Genomic DNA, 17163 nt, shown 5'->3' with positions numbered 1-17163 from the left:
TTCTGAAAGTTTCAACAGAAGTGTAGGTGGGGTTCTGCAAGGCGAGAAGTAATCTCTCTCTCCCAGGATGAGCCAAGGCAATATGGAGTGTTAAGGACTTTTTGTTTCTTCTTTCTTCACCAGTTTGAAAATCCTTTTTATCAAGAAGTAATTGATTGGAATGGTCAAACTTTATTTATTTATTTTTACTTCAGTCCAATTCAGTGAACTTTGTTCCTGTTGGAGAAAGTGTGCCGAAGATAGTTTTAAATTAAATGTATTGTTTGCCAGTCTTACTGTGAAACAAAAGTAGAAGAGACATACAATAAATTATCATACTTACTTTTTAATATTAAGTTCTTTCTAGATTTTGAGGAATTGGCAAATTGGAGAATCATGCAAGAACAAAAATCATTTGATTGTGTTACTGCCACTTGAGTTGTGATTACCATAATGACTCCAAATGTACCTGTTTGTGTAGCAATTAATAAAAAAAAAATAAAATTTTTTTCTACTTAGCTACTAGTCATGATGCCAATCTGTTAAATACTCTTGTAGTAAACAGTTTTGATCATGAAGAGCAAGTCAGTTTGATGCCAAAGGTTGAGTTTGATAGTACTTGTCAAATAGTACTTGAAGCCCCTTTCTTGTTATTTGTTCCTTGATGCCTTTGCTGGGCATTCCTATATAGAATGTCCTGTTCTTGAGGCGCTCTAAGCTTGTTTAATTGCACGCAGCCACAACAATTGCATGTTTATTAGTTGCCTCAAGCAGCTGGTTAATTGGGGAATTGTTACACAGTGAACAAGAAGAAATGGTAGTAGACTCTGGTAGACTATCAACACCTTGTGTCAGTTGGTGTACTCAGCATGTGGTATGCTCTTCTGGGCATTCATAGCTTCTGTTTTCTTAGCTTCAGAATTGGAAATGTTAATCTGCATCATGCAACACCCCCCCCCCCCCCCCCCCCCGCCCCAGCAGTAAGAGTAAAGTAACTGAGGGTTTTCATATGCTATTTCCTCTGTGAAAGGCATTTGTGTATTTGCCTGGTAGGGCTCTGTTAGAGGAACTTTGCACTGCTTCATCTATTCCAGCATGGGAATAACTGGATGCTCAGGCAGGAAGAGGACTAATGCTACACATCAGACCTGCTCTCTCAATTGTTTTTTTTTAAAGAGCATTCAACCAGGGTCACACTTTTCTTTCCTGATTTTTAATGTTACCGTACCATTAGCCCAGCATATCTTAAAAATAACAATCAGCAAGACAGGAAACCAACTTGAGAGTGCCAGCAGTCAGGAGTGGCCAAATTTGCAGTCTGAAGCCTAAGTCTTGTTAACACAGTAGAAAATTTTCTATGGTCATGTCTTTGTATTTCCTTGGAGATCGTGCCTCAATGAGAACGGGGTGCAGGCTTCAACAGAAATGAAATCATATTGCAAACCTCATTGTTTTCCTCTTCAAGAGCAAAATATTCTACAAGCTTGAGGTGTGTGAAGTTCAGAAATGTCTGTGGATTGGAGTTGGTGCTAAGCTCTTAAAAATGACCGAAGTAATCACCTATTCCCCCCATGTACTTGGAGATGGTAGAAACTGGTTTTGTGTCATGTTTTGGGACCACCTAACTGAGCTGGCATAGTTCAGATTTCAAGTAACAGAGCAGTTCACTCAGGGTAGGAGTCAGCTTGGCAAGTAGCTGTGTCATGCTGTCAGCAACCTGTTGACACTGTTACTCATGTTAAGTAGACATCATTTTTTCATTTCATGTTGAAAGCCTGATGCATACAGTATGTGGACTGAGAATGCATGGTGATATTTGCCCTTTTGACCCTGTGACAGTATCTGGCTGAGACGGGTGGTCTTTGCTCTTGGCCTGGGTGTTCGCCCATTGTGCAAGCGGGTTGGGGGATCTGCTGGTGAGATGCATGGTGCAGAGGAGCGTGTGCATGGGCATGTTCCAGCTGTGCAGTGTTTTGCATTGGAAAGCAGATGCAGGATTACAGTCCTTCTTACTCTGTCCTTTAAAATTCAGGATCGACACATCTCAGAAGATTCATAATCAACTTGGTCTTTTAAAGTTTATTCTAATGCTCCCTTTGCTAAGCATGCCTTTGAGCACTTGGAAATGCACAGCCCGTTTCTGCTTGAGAATAAGTTCTTACATATATTGGTGTGGAACTTTTGTTGGATATGATTGGACTTTAATGTTATGCCACAGCATTGTTCTCTAGGGATTAACATCACTGTGGTCAATAGAGTCATTGGGAGCAATTTGAAGTGCCTGTGGTTTCTCCATTTGGCTACCATCCTAATCCTCTTGAGATTGTTCTTTTGTAGGAGAAGAAAAAAAAAAGGCTTTTCATTTTTCTGGCTTTCTTTTTGTTGGTGGATTCAATCTTTCTGTTAGAGAAGTCGGTGTCAGGGTTCCTATTGACTTCAGTGGAGCATGCAGTACAAGGCCTCAAAAAACATTTTGCCATCTGTGTGGGAACAGACTGCAGGAGGACGAAGGCTGGCAAGAAAAAGTTTAGCTTCTTTTCGGTGGGGGATGGAGCACTAAGACAGTTTGTTCTTTGGTTTGCATGCTTCTGAGCTGCTTCTGTTAAACATACAGATGCCTATAGACAGCCCAATGACTGGGAACTTCACGCACATCTACATTTCGTGCTTATATACCTATTTATGAGCAGCTTCTCTCGGAACCTTTCTCCTCCTCATGTCTGCAAGGTTCAGCAGCCAGCTCTGCAGCAATTTTCATTACCTGTAAGTGAAAAAATTACTCAAAAGCTTTGGCCCCTAACCTGTCCTGTGGTGTGTTAACAACTTCGAGCCTGTGACTAGCGGGGCTTGCTGCGAATGTGCAGTGGTGGTGTGTGGGTCTGAGGGGCTGTGAGCTCGACCTCATGTGTTCTCACTGCTGGAAAATAAATGAAGCCAGGTGGGTTGGCTGCAGTAATGCAGCAACAGAGGGGGATTTTCTGCTACGTGGGGTTTCAGTCTGAAAAAAACCAGTAATAAGGTGTTATGATTTTACTAAAAAAGAGTGCAGAGTGTTATGCAGCTGAATTGCCCTCAGACACTGCACGTGTACTTCTGTTTCAGACCCAGAGCTAACTCAGTCTGCCACTATAGGCGTTGTGCCCGTGTGTGTGTGTGCAGTCCGGCAGACTTGGAAGTCTGTTGTAGAAAAAGGACAGTAGGGCTTCGCTTTATGGTAAAGCACAGATGATGATGCCCACTTCATTTCTCGCTTTGCTTTCAAACTGGCAGTCACCCATGGTCTCCAGGGCACAGCTTCCTCTGAAGGATTGTTGGCTGTGAAAGCCCTTGTTCTCAAAAGGGGAGGTGGCTGGGAGGTCCTCCTGTTAAATACCCACATGGACATTATTCACAGGCTCAGGATGATGGCTTATTTCTTTAGCAGGTACAGTATTTAGCAGAAAATTGGGATTAGTTTAGTTTTCAGTCCAATTTAGCAACTGGAAATGAAGGTGCCAACCAGTTTTCTAAAAAAAGTCAGAATTTTTACATCTATCTTGGACAAATTTCCAAGCTCTGTTGTAAAGACATTTGCAGGTGGCAGTCGTTACAGACCTCTCCATACCCTTCTCTTCTGCCATTGTCCTGGGGATTTGAAATTACTTGAAGCAGAATTAAAGAAACAGTAAGTGCAATTGATGAGTAGAAGTGAATTCTAAGTCATCTGGGGAGCCATAATACTTTTAATAATTAATGAAGATTTCTTAATATCCTATTGGACATTAGATTTCAGTAATGCTTTGTGAGTGTTATCAGACATGAGCAGTAGATCCTGTTCCATATAAAGCAGAATTTGCTCCATGTAGGTACGAGCTGCTTCCTCAGCAGCTTTGTGTGACCTGCTGAGGCCTCCATTGCCTGGCACACTCACTGCCCTTTACTGACTGCCCCCCGCCCCTTTTCCCAACATGGAAATGTGAAGCAAATTTCTGTGGAAGTCTCAACAACGTTTATAATGCATCATTTTATTCTTCTTTTACAAAGTTCTTCATTGCTTTTTAAAAGAATTGTGAAAACGCATTCAACTTTTTAATATACTTTCTTGGTTTAGAAACTGAGCGTTTCCGTGGTTTATTGGGGTTTTTTTGTTTTTCTTTTTCCCGTGACTCAAAAGAAGCTGGTTATGTGGGAGTTCACAAAAGACAGCAGTAATTGAAGGGGGGGAAAGGAGGAAAGAAGAAGAAGAAAAAAAAAAAAGCTGAAAAAAATGGTTCTTTGAAAATATCCTTACTTCAAAGCTGAATACATGAAGCAAGTGAAAGTTTTGTGGAAGTTTTCTGATCTCCTGAAGTGTAGTGTCCAAATTTGTGAAATGTTTCCAATAGTTTGTTTCTCAGTGAATTTTTTTAAGGCGTGCAGGAGGCATATCTTTGTACAAACATTTGTATCATAAGGGTTTTCTGCATTTGAATATTATTTCAGATTAAATTATAATGCAAGTAAAATGAAATCCTGAGTAAGTCCATGTGGGTCTAATCAGGCTAAAGTACATTTGTTCAGCTTATTCAATTTTCAGAGTGAGTGCTGGAATTTATGGTCTGTGTTTTGGAGCACTGTTATTTTATGGAGTCCCTTATTTGAAACACAGACACATGTGAAATGTGAAAGACTAAATGAACTTCTGTCTTGGTAGTGGCTCCAAATTGCAGTTCCCCTTGAGTAGATAGGACTTCAGAAAATGCTTAGTGACAGTTTCTATAGATGAGCTTTGACGATGAACTTCATTTAATCTGAGATATAGTTAATATTGGTAATGGAAGTAAGAAATGCCTGATTTATCTTCAGTCATGTATTCTCCAGGTTACTGTCCTAAGAGAGCAGTTTGCAGGCAGGATAGCTGTATCTGTGTGAGACAGTGGTGAGGCAGTTCTGATTACTCTGGACAAAATGTTGTGAGGAAGAACTTGGAGAAAACCACAAATCTGTAAATATTTGTGAAGAAAGATGTGATTTCTTTAGGAAGGAAACTTTTATCTTCTTTATACTGACACTAAATATTGTGTTTGTATTTTAAAGCTACAGTCTATATAATGTATATCTCATGCACAAGAACAAAAATTACCAAAAAAACATTGCTGCTTGATTTAAAAGAAAAAAAATGCACTGTCATCTTAGAGCTACTTAGGTAATTGCTGTAGGTATCCTCTTTTAAAGGACCAAAACATGGAAATACAAAACACTGAATGCACATTCCTGTGCTATTCTCAAACAAGAAATGTTACTGATCTGAATGTTTTTTGCAGAAGTGCTGTCTATAGCTTTGTTCCTCATGTTCAACTTCTAATTTTTTTTTTTTTTTTTTTTTTTAAGGCCGAGTTGTATTTTAGAACATCAGGTAGTCTGTTTCTAACTTGCAGATTTCCCAGACTTTTTTTGTATTCCTTTCACTACAAGACTAAACTATGCATGGTTTTCTTGTATTCTGGATGATGGAGTACAACCAATGTTTAGAATATGACCCTATATTACCACTTCACATTCTTGGTACTAAGAGCCTGAAGTTGATTTCATGAAAAGGGAAATCGCAGCCATGTTTGTCTCTTGGGACATGCATACAACTGAATCTAGGCTCTTAGATTAATAAATTACCCTTTGGCCAGTTCCACAGTAAACTCAAGAATGCATAAATTGATTAGATTATTAAAAACGAGTTCCCAGGCCTGTTACTTTGTGACAGTTCTTGCATCGCCCTGAGGACAACTTTGACATAAAGTAGGTCATTTCATAAGCAGTGGAACTTGGAAATAGTTGAATAGAGAACAACTATATTTGTTCAAGTATATTTTTGTAGATTTTATGCTACTGCTTAGATATGTTTTATACTGTGATCTACTCAACAAACATAACTAATGACTCAGTTACAGTCACATATGTTCCTATTTGACAGAAGGGTGGAAGGTTTCTTTAGGTGAAGCTTGTGAAACTAGTTCAGGTAGGTAATTTGATGATTTAAAATATGTATCATAGTCCATTTATATTGATGATTTCTTTCAAAACCTTAGGAAAAGGAAATGGTAACTTTCCACATGTAGCGATTTTCACAAAGCTATCAAATTGCTTAATTTCATGCCTTCAGAACAGTACCCCATCTTTGGGCAGAAACTGCTGGCACAAGATCTGGTTCGTTCCCTGCCAGCCCTTTGTGAAATGCGTCATGCTTGAGATGAAATACAGTGTTTTGTCTCCATCATGACAAAACAACAAAAAGAAAGGTCAGACTTTGTTGTCTGGTTGGTTCTTTGGGGGGGTTGTTTGTTTGTTTTTGGTTTTTAGTTTTGTTTTGTTTTTTCTTTTAATGTTTGCTTTTTTAAAAGAGTAGTCTGACTAAGGACTGCTCCTGAAGATCCATGTCTGGTAGCTGAACCTTTACTGCGGTCCTTTGGATGCTGGTACTGTAGCCAACACAGTTTTGTTTAAACACCCTCCTTGTGTATTAGTTGCCTTACACAGATCACTGACATTTTGTATATTGATGTGATCAAGGAAGGGGCTACTACGAGGAGAGCGCTATGCCTTGCCTTCTTTCCACTGACGTGTGGTGTCGGAGGGATGGCAGCCTGCAGGAGAATCTAGAAAACCAGACCCAGGCTCTCTAGCTGCTTACAGTGTCCCACCTTCCTTCATATGGTGACACAGTGCTTCAGGCAACCCTTAAAGAGGGAATGGGGTGGTTGCAATCTTGTATCATGCCTAAAGGAGGAGATTTGCCGTCCCCGCCCTGAACTACTTCTGGCTGCCTGTTTTTTCCCCTCTTGGGAGGACAGCAGTCCTTATCATTTGTACATTATATGTTACTTTGAGACAAAAATACCCTGTTAACTTGAGTAGGTATTATTCTGCCTCCCTGCTCTAATACTTAACCTTATTCCTGCAGAAATTTAATTAAAAAAAACACAAACACACAAAAAAGGCAAAACCCCTCCCCCAAAATCCCCCAAAGCCAAAACTATTAATTGCTTCTGGCGATGCTGTAGAGTGACAGGCAGATGTAGTCTGATCTTCTGTGTTTGTACTTGAGCAGAGTAAAACTATGAATGGGCTTATGGTGGCATGGCAAGGTGGACTTTGCTGCCTCTCTGAATAAAAATTTCTGCCTACAGAGAAATAGAAGTGCTTGTTGCATTTAAACCAGTAAGTGCTTAAGGTGGTCAGGGAAGCAGCTTAGAAGAGACTGTAAGTCCAACCCTGTTTACTCTGAGGTTTTACAGTATGAGCAGCTGGATATCCTCCATAATTACACAGGAGAGACTTTAGAGACCTGATGTGGTAAACAGAATTTGCCTGGCAGGGCTAAGATTTTTGGTTTGGTTTTCTTAGTGCATGCAAATTTATTTGTGTTATAAAATCAAGGACTTGAAAGGCAGTGAGGAGAATGTGGTTGACCATGCAGCCTTATTTCTGCTTCCACAGGCTTCTGCCTTTCCCATGTGCAGAGGAAAGCACTCAGAGAAAGCCAGTGTGCAAGTGTTCAATTAAGTCTGCGTTAATGCACAGAGCCCTGTGTGTGAATTAGGGTTGAGCAGGCTACCTCACATCTAGCAGTTTTTCTGAATGCTTTAATTACGAGATAAGTGGCAGTCTACCATGAAATTCCAGATAAAAGCACGTTAGGGATTTTTAAGAGAAGAGATCATGTACATATGAAGCTTCGTGTGGGCAAACCAACACAACTGGCCACTGTGCTAAAACCAGCTCATGTTTCTACCACTCTCAATACCAAAAGCACTTGGGATACTATACCAGGATTTTGTATATACCCTGCTCACAGAGAAGTGCAGTGAGTGCATGCTCTCATGGCCAGGAGTGTAACCGCAGCAACATCTTTATTTCTTCTCCCTCTCTGCCCCTATCTCCTCCCCCCTTCTGTGGATAAAGTTTCATCATCTCCTCACACACCAACCTGTTTTTTTGTTGGTGGTTCTTTTCCATAGGAAAGGATCAGTAATGAAGGAAACTGGTTTGAGTGTTGAAATGTATGCTGGCTTTGCATGGCTGAAGGAAAAAATGGAGGTTTAAAGGACGCTTAGGAGAAGAGGACAGAGCATTTGCCTCTTAACATGGGACTTAAGAGTCGCAGCGTGGGCAGACAGATTGGAAATGGGAACTAACAGGATGCCAGGATGAGTAAATTGGAGAAGCAAGAGTTGGGCTGAAAGGAGTGGAAATAGTAGGTGAGTTTCATGGCAGGAAACTCCTGAACAGCAGCTCTGTTTGTAATAGTGAAGCAGCTGAGATGTTGGAAGGGAGGAGGAGGATTTGTCATGTAGGCCCTAAGAAATAGTTTTAAGAGCAATATGTGAAACTCCTAGATGAGGCTGAGGCTTGACTCAGATAGCTAGTGAGGCTGTAGCCATTAAAAACTGAAGGATGTTATGGATGGATGCTAGGTGATGTGGCTGAAGATAAGAAGTATTATGTCTTTGGAAACTTGTCCTCAGGGTTGCATTAAAAGAAATTATTCTCTGCCTAGTTTGGAAGACACTCAGCCTGGGATTATTTATTTCCACTAAGTAATTGGGTGTGGTTTTGCTTTTAAGAATTGATTACTTCTGTGTTCTTTTAAACTGCGGGGTTAAAAGGCTTCTCTCTTCCCAAGTGGCAGCTGGAAATTAGTGCAAATACTTAAGATGTTATGCTGATTAAGTTGCAGCAGCAGATACTGGTGGGACTTGTGGTACAGGGGCAGAGCTGTTCCTTCTTGGTTGCCTTGCTCTTTCTCAGGTTGGCCCATGAGAGTGAATTCAGAAACTGCGCCAATGCAGCTGGTGCTGGGTTTGACTCTCCTTTCATAATTCTCTTTGAGCAAGTGAAGGAGTTGCTTGGGTTACAGAGAACGACAGGAAAAGTTGGGATGCCCTGTAGCTTTGCTTTTGTGTGTAGAAGTGCCTGCGTGGTTGAGAAAGGCAGGGGCAAGTGGCTGAGCTTGGTCAGGCATGACATGGTATAGCTGAAGCAGCAGAGACGTGGCAGAGAAGGAAAGGTGTTACTGCTGACCATGGGAGCGTGCTGGACTGGAGAGGTGATGGTTCCTGGCCAGGGGGCTGCCACAGGGAGAGCCTCAGGCCTGCATTAGGCAACTCCGTGTAAACACGCAAGAGGAAAAGTGGAAGAGACTAGGATGTGGTGGTTGGGAGATTGCCAGCATGAGCAGCACACAGTTCATCTCTTGTAAAACACAACAGCTGCTGTTGGCAGGTTTTGGACCTCTGGGACTCTCTGGAGTAGTCAACTTGACCACACATGGCATGGTTTTGTGTTGGTGTGTTAAAATTTTTCTAAAGCTTGCATGGCTTCTGTTCTCTGCCTTGTGTGGTGATTCGGTGCAGGGGTTATGCCCATGCCTCTAACAACTCCGTGTCTGTGCAAGAAGACTGCAGAGCTGATGTACCAGAGGTTTACTGTGCTTCATGGTTATAAGTGGGGGCTGTTTCACCTGTTTAGCCTGCAGGTCTAATCAAGGCTAGAGAAGGTGCACAGAAATCAAGAGTTAAAAGTCATAACTTGGGCCAGCGGTTGCTGAAGAAACAGGCAAAAAATTAGGATAGCTGGTTGAAGTGAGTGGGAGCATAAAGGTAATAAGCATCCATAGTGGCATGTGTTAAGTGTGTGCAATTTAATGTTTGATTTTTCCTTATTTGTAAATAACGGAGTTCAAGGGATGGTGATTCCTGCTTCTCGAGTCCTAATTCTGAGTTTAAATCCTAATCAATGAAGATTCAAAATTACCGTATACCAAGACCCTCTATAGTAATGTAGAAAAGTAGTTGTAAAAACCAGTAATAAACTAGAATATTTTGATATGAGATGTATAATAACTTGAATCTGCGTATAGCTGTCTATTTTCCAGATACAGACTGCAAGACTGAGAACAGAGCATTTCATTCAGGGTTGGCTGTGCTTGTGTCATTGCTGCTCATGTGATAGATACCACTACTGCTGCAGTTGATCTGGGACAGCAGGGGCTCTGCAGCATTGCTGCTTCCGAAGTCGTAGATTGGAAAGCTTGCAGAGACACTGCACAGACACACAGAAATAATTATTGTATACTTCCTCTGTGTGGATATGCCAAATGGCTGAAAATGAGTGCAGCGTCTGCTTGTTATGGCTCTTCAGTAACATATCTATGCAAAATACTGGGAAGCAGCTGATCTTTTGGCTTTTTTCTGTGGTTTTAACATGTAGGTTGCTTTCTGCCCTCTGATGGGAAAATCCTCAAAAGGATTTTATTTATTTATTGAAAGGTATACTCTAGAAAGGAATAGAAATCGTTTTGATCCAACTATAATTTGTTAATCTGGAACTGAAGGCTTTTTTCTTAGTTGAAGCATTGTTTAGCTATCCTTCAGATATGCTTGCTCTCAAAGGACAGCGTGCTTGCTTATGTTTTCCATAAGCAATTTTAAGACCACAGTCTTCCTAAACACTGGTTATTAAATCTGTGCATTCTTTTGTGCTTGCAGTAACTGTTTGCGGACTGCTTCACTGAAGTGATAAAAAATTTTGTCCATTTAAAGCACAGAGGTAAATAGTTACTTGGGTAACATCTGTGATTTTTGTTTACAATTTTAAAAAGAAAATTGTCTGATAATTTCTGTGGACAGTTCTCAATGTTAAAGTAACATCAATTTTGTAAGTATAGAATATTCAGTGTACAAAGTTGCATGGTCCAGCTGGAAGGAAACTTGTCACAGACCAACTTGTTTGGTTGGTTTTTTTCCTTTTTGGGGGGAAGGTGGAGGAGGAGAGCAGGCAGGGACAGTCTGGATGTAATCAAACTGTTTCCTAGTTTGAGTTATCTTCCCCTTTCTTTAAGTACATCAGAGCATCCAAATGATTCAAGTTGCTAAAGATGCAACTGCTAAAACCACCCCAATTTTTGTTCTGACTGTTTACAGCAGGAATTTCTTCTTTGTTTCTTTTACCTATATTAATATTCCTTTCTAGTGTTTCTGTGGTCAGTCTTGCATTTAGTTTTTAAGACACATACTGTCACTGACTGCCTGAGACAGATTTCAAGCAGAATGCCAGCTTATAAATACCTGTCAGATCTGGGGTGCATTAGCACCAGTTCTTCAGTGGCACATTGCAGAGAGACAGGACAGTGTGCTTTTGGAGTGACTGAGTAGCCTTTTATTGTTGTGAGAGTAGAGAGTTGAACATTACATTTGAATTCAAGCTGGCTTCAAAGTCTTGCTGTGCCAGGTGCTGAAGCTTATGGTAAAAGGAAGATCTATAAACCAAATGTGTGATCTAATTTAAGCTAAGATGTCATGAGTTGGTACAGCAAAGAACTGAAGGATTAAGGAAAAAGAATAGAAGGAAATGATAAAAAGAAAATGTGTCCACTTAGACTGATACAGCATTTGGTGGCAGTTAAACTAATACACAACTCTGATTTGGAACAGTCAGAATTCAAACTCATGTGGGATGTACTTTGGAGAAAAATACTAAGGTGTTTAAATAAAAAATGGCAATTGATTACATGTTTATTTTGCACCTTTAATTTTAAACAATTTTTTTTTTTGCCTCTTGCCCATGTTCTCTGCTGTTCCAAATTGTTGGTGAAGACAGATACCGATTCCTGATTTTGCTTTACATTCTTTAGTGTAAGACGCTGTTTCTTTTTGCGTGCACATGTCTGTGTGTGCAAGTGTGTGCATGTGTGTGTTCCATTTAACGGTTTCCATCAATGAAGCATACTTAGACCACTTGTTACTCTGAAACTGAATCTTGTTTTCTTCCCTGTGATGATTCTGCTTCTGAAATATACAGGAAAAGATCCTTAAGTTCAAGCAGAAGAATAAGTCTGTACCAGTAATTCCAATCATATACATTATGATAGTACTTCAAGATTTATATATACTTATTTATGTTGTTATTATTTTAATTGTGTAATAAAAAATGCAGAAGTAAATTGAAATAGCTCCACTAACCTCCTAATTGTCAGCTAACCTTGTAAACCTTTCAAAACTTTGTTTGAAAATATGATAAAAGAAGCAATATTCTGAATGGTCAGAGTTACTCTAGAAGATTAGGGGTATGATGAATAATATCAAGAGGTGAAATACTATGCTTTTGAATCCAAATGTCTTTTAGTATCAGAGCTGACTATGTCTTACATGATTATGCTCAAGTATTACTTCAAGATTGCATCAAGATGTACAGAGTTTGTTTGCTTCTGCTAAGCATGTATGACTGGGTGGAAAAACCTATTTATATAATCATATATCAGGGATTGATTTAAAAAAAAACAAAAACAAACCTGAAATCTCTCAGCGATTTCAGTTGCATTTTATGCTGGTATTTGAGCGCTGGCAGAGGTTACCCAGAGAGGCTGTGGAGTCTCCATCCTTGAGATATTCAAAAGCTGTCTGGACACAGTCCTGGGCAGCCAGCTCTAGGTGGCCCTGCTCGAGCAGGGGAGTGGGGCCAGACAACCTCCAGAAGTCCCTTCCAACCTCAGTCAGTCTGTGATTCTGTATGGATCAGGGCAATCATCAAAGATGGCTAGCGTCGTTCACAGGACATGTTTCCAGGTACAATTGCGGTGGCTGAGTAGCAGTATCCTTGTTAGGTAGGCATTTCCCGTTTTAACAGAGAAACCTCTAGTTGTGGGTAGGCTACTTGGAGAAGCACCCTTGGCGTCACAGTTATTCAGTCTCAACACTCAGCAACTCACTCTCATTTAGCTATTTGTGTGATAAATTAAGATGTTCACAAATTTTAAATTTCTGAAAGTGGTTGTAAACTGCAGCCAGGCTTGGCCCTACTAAACAGACTATTCCTGGAGTTGAGTGCTTCCTCTGCGCAGGATACATGATCTCGTCATTGCTCTTTGACTCTTCTTTGAACCCCTTCCAGTTCATCCAAGTCCTCCTGAACCGCTGCCCCTGCCACTGGGCCTGGTATCCCAGGAAGGGTCTCACCTCCGCCACGCACCCAGGAGCCGTGCCTCCTTCTTGCCCGCAGCGTACTGCGGGGAGCTCATGTTGGCTGTTGGCTGTCACCTGCTGCCCCAGCCGGCCCTTCCTGAAATGGTCTCCCTGTCCCACTTGAGCGGCCGGTGCTTCCTGTGCGTGAGAGGCCTGGGGGTGCACCCGCCTGTGCCAGCCATGCCCAAAGGCCTCTTGGCTGATCTTCCTTCCACAAGCGGGAGGGGTGGCTGTGGTGGTGGCCCGTCCGCTTCTTTGCTTTAATGTTTTTTCTCTGCTTTATCTTTGTTTTTCCTAGATTTGTTTCAAAAGAATCCCCAATCTCCTGTTATGTAACACATACTCAACTAGTTTGTTGTAACACTGTTACCATTGTATCATCAACACCTTTGTATGCAGACAGATCAAAATGCCCATTCTTTTATTAAGCACATTTACATCTTAGTCCTAAATCCATGTGTCATCAGACTTGGTAGTGGTAAACACGAATGTAAACAAGATTACATTAAATTCTGAGTAGCCTGAGTGCAGAGGCTTTTTAGATTTCTGTTTCTGAAGTCGATATATAAGAAAACTTAGTAATGAAAACAGATGTTAATGAAGATCTAGCTGTAATTTTTGATTGCCAGTTAAAATTTTTTGGGTTACGTTGACCTCTGTTTCTTCCACTACTTCTTTTAAAATATATTAAAGGAATTACTCTGCAGCAAGTTATGATAATGTTGAAAGTTTGGATCTCCTGTAACCTTCTAGAGCTACTTGCTCTGACTCTCTAGAACGAGCAGTGCTCATTAGGGACACTATAAATAAATACAAGGCTCATTTTTCTGTGCCACTAAGTAGGTCCCACTTCAATTCAGAGCAAATACCTTATGTAAGTCTGGTGAGGGGAACTTCCCTCAGCGCATACACATTGCTGGTGTTAACCTATTGGTAATGAAATTCAAGGCCTGTTTTCCCTTGTGAAGGGTGGACAGAGCTTTGTGTGAGCTGTCAAAGGAAATTAGGAGTTTAGTAACTGATGTAGAAACAGAAGAAGAGGCTTCTTTGTATTTCTTCATCCTTGTGTGCTTTTGACAAATACTGTTAACTACTTAGAATTTGGTCCACTGTACTAACCAGGAGTTAAAATGGTGGTTTTGGGAAATATCAAAGATAAAAATAATATATTAAGTTTTTTCCCCTCTAACCTTATTGTTTCAGTAAGGTTCTACACTAATAGTTCACTCTTACTCATTAGAAATTCACGTCAGGAAAGCAACTAAGTGTGTCTCTGTTCTCACAGATCAGAATCCTATTCTCTATCATTTTAAGGCTGTGTACATGTTCCTGTGGATGTATAAATTGCTTTGAGTTTTTTTTCTTAGTTTCCTTTTTTAACATTCCAGTCCAACCGTTGTGAAATTTTTTTTAGTTGTCTTCATTTAAGATATTTACTTCCTCTGTATGTGACAAGTGACACTTAACCCTGAGGAATGTTAAAATATCCCCGATAAGAACATGTCAGTGACACTGTGATAGATCAAGCGCATGGTTTGTGATGGCATCCAGTATTACGTAACCATGGGCTGTAATTATTCAGATGTGATGTCTGCGGATGTATGAACTTGGAGTGCAGCGTGACGATGCTAAAGGCAGCGTCCAAAGAAAATCAAATCTTTCTCTTGCATCTTGCTTGTTAGCTGTTGAGGCAGCTATGGTGCCTTGTGGTGTCATATATACACAGCAGTTGAGGTGTGAAATATCCCTGCCACCGTGACACCCTAATCCATTTTGGCAGTGCTGTGACAAGAGTTAAGAGCATGAGCATGTGCAGACCTGTTTGGTGGAACTGAGGGGACCCAAGGGAAAAGATAAAGAGTTTGAAGAGGAAAGGGGAGCTTTCCTTGAATTTGCAACCCTGCTGTTTCAGTTTAGAGTTCGGTATTTGAAGCACTGATGGAACAGGGGGAGCAGCAAGTTCCTCTGGAGCCGCTCTTTGCGAGTAGTGTAAAAATGGCGGTATATTTGTAATGTGGACGATGACCATCAGCCCTGGTGACCTGCTGACAAAAAGAACGAAGTAAAGCTACAATCTTCTGAGTGCAGGAAACTTTCACTTCTAAGTTTTCAGTTGAGACAGGGTTCACTTCAAGGAAGCCCACGTGTGCTAGGTTAACATAGAAGGTTGCATCTGAAGCCCCTGTGCACACTTCAACCATCTGTTGTAGTGAGCTGAGGGTGCTGTCAAAGCTGGCAAAAATGTATCAGATGGCTTCTGTGAAGTGCTTATTTAAAGCAGGAGGTATCTGAATAAAATGCTGTTTTGTAATAGAAGGGCAGGTTGATGTTCAATCTCTTTAGCATAAAGTGCATTGTTCAAGTAGTGTTTCTTTCTGTAGTCATTTCCTTGGCATTGTTATCGTACCTGGCCTTGTTTTGTGCATTAAGCTGTAAATATAGTTCAATTTTACAATTATAGTGGCCCCTTCCTGTCTCTTAATGAAAGTAAGAAGTTCTTCCCAAGTATTTCCAATCATGCTTTGATTATTTTCTGTTATTACCATGCCTGTAGACCAGGCCATGTTCATTCAAAGACTACTGATGTCAAATCTGAACAGCCTGTACTGTTGTTTATTAGCATCTTTTAAAGTTCAAAACTTCTACTTGAGCTGCAATTAAATAGCCTGCTTGCCCCACTTTTGCCACAGTTACGTTTTAAACTTTCAGTCAGGGGAATGCCAGGAGGCACTGGCCCACTGGGATGCTGTGAGCTTGGGTGAGATACGTGATCGAGGTGAATCCTTTTCCTTTGCAGCAGGGCTGTCAAGGTGCTTATGGTGGTTTTTGAAGCATTGATTTTGGACTCCCAGAATTCACCCAATCTTGAACCAGCTCTCTTTAGTTGGGGTTATGTTCCTTTTCTGCAGGGTGTTTTTGGACTGTCTCCAATTACTTATTTTTCATCAGGATTGATCCTATTTCTGTTTTTCTTTTCCACTGGTAGGTATGAGTAGACTGTAGTTTTTAGTCCACCTAAATCCTCGGATCTGACATTCAGAAATTGGTAAGGATTGCTTGAGGAAAGGTAAAGGAAAACTAGTATCTTCTGAGTTTGATGTTAGGGCTGATAGATTGCCGATTTGAAAAATCAAAAGGAAGAGCAATAGCCTGTGTTAGCAACTACTGTGGTGCAATGACAGTTGGGAGTGCAAAGTGAAGCAGCAGGGGCTGAGCATCCACGCTGGGCGCGCTTTGCAGGCTTTGCTTTGGTTAGCTCTAGTCTGGTGGCATGGACTAACCACCTGTTGGGTGTACTCCAGGAGCATGAATTTCCTGTTAAGTTTTATCCGTAAGGAATGCGGTTCGCATGCTCTGAAATCCTTTCATAGCATGAACCACAGTGTAGTGCAAGGCAATGTGCTCCCAGTGAATCGAAATGTGCATGTAGAAGGTGACTGGGAGGTGGGTCTGCACAAAAGGTCAGTGGCTAAGACCTGTCCTTGGCAAAGGAGGCCAGATAAGCCATTATTTACAGCAAAATTAAAAAAGGGAAGTGGGATAAAGGGACTGAGGGAGATAAAAAGCCACATATGTGACTTGATCAAAGTTGTTGCTTGCCAATAAATTAGTCATCCAGTTTGCTAGTTCCATGATTGTGGGTGTAGAGGTGTGTTGCAGTATTAAGAGCAGGTAGGATTTTGATCTCAGCAATTTAGGAAAGTTGGAAATAGGTTTATATTGGTGACGGTAAACCTAAATATGAGTAACTGATTCAACAGACTGTAATACTATGCAGACTGCAGTGGGAAAGAATTATGGTGTTTGTTAAAATGCTTGAGATAAATATAAAGGCATGCTATTAATTTTTTAGATGCATGGAGATTAGGCCCACTATATGGAGTTTTGCAAGGGGAGCAATAGCCTAGACATCGAGGAGAGGGTATCTGAGTCAATTGTGAAACCTGTTTAGCTGATCTTTAGCTTAAGCAAGTGTCCTAGTTTCAGCTGGGATAGAGTTAACTGTCTTCCTAATAGCTGGTACGGTGCTATGTTTTGAGTTCAGTGTGAGAAGAATGTTGATAACACTGATGTTTTCAGTTGCTGCTAGTAGTGTTTAGACTAATGTCAAGGATTTTTCAGCTTCTCATGCCCAGCCAGCGAGAAAGCTGGAGGGGCACAAGAAGTTGGCACAGGACACAGCCAGAGCACCTGACCCAAACTGGCCAACAGG

General features: G+C 40.9%; 1 protein-coding gene across 4 annotated transcripts in view; it reads left to right on the top strand.

The window, feature by feature from the left end:
* Window positions 1-17163, top strand: part of LOC115343587 (amyloid beta precursor protein) — a 243124-nt gene that overhangs the window by 64052 nt on the left and 161909 nt on the right. The window lies entirely within an intron of this gene.

Source organism: Aquila chrysaetos, chromosome 7 (genome assembly GCF_900496995.4).
Source record: "Aquila chrysaetos chrysaetos chromosome 7, bAquChr1.4, whole genome shotgun sequence".
Classification (NCBI taxonomy): domain Eukaryota; kingdom Metazoa; phylum Chordata; class Aves; order Accipitriformes; family Accipitridae; genus Aquila; species Aquila chrysaetos.
Note: the sequence above shows the minus strand (reverse complement) of the source record. Positions and strands in the feature narration are given on the sequence as shown.